Source organism: Saccopteryx bilineata, chromosome 2 (genome assembly GCF_036850765.1).
Source record: "Saccopteryx bilineata isolate mSacBil1 chromosome 2, mSacBil1_pri_phased_curated, whole genome shotgun sequence".
NCBI lineage: Eukaryota > Metazoa > Chordata > Mammalia > Chiroptera > Emballonuridae > Saccopteryx > Saccopteryx bilineata.
In genome coordinates this window covers 136,170,484-136,173,937 of record NC_089491.1, presented here as the reverse complement: position 1 = coordinate 136,173,937, position 3,454 = coordinate 136,170,484, and positions in this window count along the sequence as shown.

The window sequence follows — 3,454 nt, the reverse complement described above, 5'->3', positions numbered from 1 at the left end:
CCCACATGCGCCTGACCAGGATCCACCCAGCATGCCCACCAGGGGGTGATGCTCTGCCGCAATCAGAGCCATTCTAGCGCCTGAGGCAGAGGCCACAGAGCCATCCTCAGCGCCCAGGCCGACTTTGCTCCAATGGAGCCTTGGCTGCAGGAGGGGAGAGAGAGACAGAGAGGAAGGAGAGGGGGAGGGGGGAGAAGCAGATGGGCGCTTCTCCTGTATGCCCTGGCCAGGAATCAAACCTGGGACTCCCGCACGCCAGGCCAACGCTCTACCACTGAGCCAACCAGCCAGGGCTAATTTATATTGCTTTTTAAAAAATATGATCTGTTTTTATTACTTTTCTTTTTTTTTTTTAAATATATATTTTTTAAATTTTATTATTATTTTTTACAGAGACAGAGTCAGAGAGAGGGATAGACAGGGACAGACAGACAGGAAAGGAGAGATCTGAGAAGCATCAATCATCAGTTTTTCGTTGCGCGTTGCGACACCTTAGTTGTTCATTGATTGCTTTCTCACATGTGCCTTGACCGTGGGCCTTCAGGAGAGCGAGTAACCCTTTGCTGGAGCCAGTGACCTTGGGTCCAAGCTGGTGAGCTTTTGCTCAAACCAGATGAGCCCGTGCTCAAGCTGGTAACCTCGGGGTCTCGAACCTGAGTCCTTCCGCATCCCAGTCCGACGCTCTATCCACTGTGCCACCGCCTGGTCAGGCTTACTTTTCTTTTTAAAGTAGCAATATCCCCTCACAATTTTTCATAAAAATCTAAAATATCTCATCCTAAGTGTCTTATATTTCCATTTGTTCTAAGCGTTTCATTAAAATTTCTCAGAAATAAATGTACTTCTAAAGAGAAAATAAAATTAAAGACAAGAGGAAATAATAATGGTGTAGCAAACAGTTATTTTGAATCTCAGCAATGCAGAGAGAGAATGTACTTAGTGGCCAGGGACCTCTCTGCTGATTAAAATTTCAATTCATTCATCTGGAGACCACCAAAGATGAAGAGCTGTTTCTCTTGCAAGTAGATATTGCTTCCTTGGTTGTCTAACAGTTTTCTACAATAACACACCAAAAATAAATGTACTGAAAAATATTTTTAAATTTACAGATTTACACAAAGATATACAGTACAGGTTTTTAAAAAATAGAAAATGTATGCTTTTATAGATATAAATGAAACCCTATTTTAAGACTTAGCAACACAAGAAAGTTTTGAATATTTCACGTTACATTTCATTCCACTATTACCTTAATTCAGCTATATATTTAATTCAGAAAAGGTTGATTTATAGAAAATTCCTTATATTCAGATAGCACTAAACTTGAATAAATTAAAAGATATAAAGCTATGTTAATATGAAAAACATAAAAGAAAAATAACTTGCTTTTATAGTTTTTTAATAAAAACATCAAAGTTACATTAAATCAGGAAATCAAGAATTTGAATTATATAAGCTTTCTATATACTGAGAAAAACCAAAAACACAATTTTTTTTAATAATTTTATTTTTAATGGAGCGACATCAATAAATCAGGGTACATATATTCAAAGATAACAACTCCAGGTTATCTCGTCGTTCACTTATGTTACATACCCATCACCCAAAGTCAGATTGTCCTCTGTCACCTTCTATATAGTTTTCTTTGTGCCCCTCCCCCTCCCCCTTTCCCTCTCCCCCCTCCCCCTTGTAACCACCACACTCTTATCAATGTCTCTTAGTTTCACTTTTAAGTCCCACCTACGTATGGAATAATGCAGTTCCTGTTTTTTTCTGATTTACTTATTTCACTTCGTATAATGTTATCAAGATCCCACCATTTTGCTGTAAATGATCCGATGTCATCATTTCTTATGGCTGAGTAGTATTCCATAGTGTATATGTGCCACATCTTCTTTATCCAGTCATCTATTGACGGGCTTTTTGGTTGTTTCCATGTCCTGGCCACTGTGAACAATGCTGCAATGAACACATGGGGCTGCATGTGTTTTTACGTATCAATGTTTCTGAGTTTTGGGGGTATATACCCAGTAGAAGGATTGCTGGGTCATAAGGTAATTCTATTTTCAGTTTTTTGAGGAACCACCATACTTTCTTCCATAATGGTTGTACTACTTTACATTCCCACCAACAGTGGATGAGGGTTCCTTTTTCTCCACAGCCTCTCCAACATTTGCTATTACCTGTCTTGTTAATAATAGCTAATCTAACAGGTGTGAGGTGGTATCTCATTGCAGTTTTGATTTGCATTTCTCTAATAACTAACAAAGATGAGCATCTTTTCATATATCTGTTGGCCATTTGTATTTCTTCCTGGGAGAAGTGTCTGTTCATGTCCTCTTCCCATTTTTTTTATTGGATTGTTTGTTGTTGAGTTTGATGAATTCTTTGTATATTTTGGATATTAGGCCCTTATCTGAGCTGTTGTTTGAAAATATCATTTCCCATTTAGTTGGCTGTCTGTTTATTTTGTTATCAGTTTCTCTTGCTGAGCAAAAACTTCTTAATCTGATGTAGTCCCATTCATTAATTTTTGCCTTCACTTCTCTTGCCATTGGAGTCAAATTGATAAAATGCTCTTTAAAACCCAGGTCTATGAGTTTAGTACCTGTCTTCTATGTACTTAATTGTTTCAGGTCTTATGTTTAGATCTTTGATCCATTTTGAGTTAATTTTAGTACAGGGGGATAGACTGTAGTCCAGTTTCATTCTTTTGCATGTGGCTTTCCAGTTTTCCCAGCACCATTTATTGAAGAGGCTTTCTTTTCTCCATAAAAACACAATTTTTAACAAAACTCTTTAGTTCAAAATAGAATCTACTTTAAAAAAAAACATCACTATGCCCAGTTGAGTAGATAGGGTTCTGTCATTTAAATAGTTCACCTGAACTATAGCAAATGTACAAAAGACAAAATTCAGTCTCAAGGGTACTTCACAAATTACCTAGCTAACTTACATCATGAATCAAATTCTTAGCTTCCAAAGGGCAGATACAGTCTTTAATTGCTTATAGATGGGCATTTAAGAAATGCTTTTGATGAGGAAACCCCAAAGATTGTGACTCACTTTGTGAACTCCACGGAAAATGAGACTCTAAACCAGGGGTAGTCAACCTTTTTACACCTACCGCCCACTTTTGTATCTCTGTTAGTAGTAAAATTTTCTAACCGCCCACCAGTTCCACAGTAATGGTGATTTATAAAGTAGGGAAGTAGCTTTACTTTATAAAATTTATAAAGCAGAATTACAGCAAGTTAAAGCATATAATAATAATTACTTACCAAGTACTTTATGTCGGATTTTCGCTAAGTTTTGCAGAATAAATCTTTATAAAACAACTTACTATAGTTAAATCTACCTTTTTATTTATACTTTGGTTGCTCCACTACCACCCACTATGAAAGCTGGAACGCCCACCAATGGGCGGTAGGGACCAGGTTGACTACCACTGCTC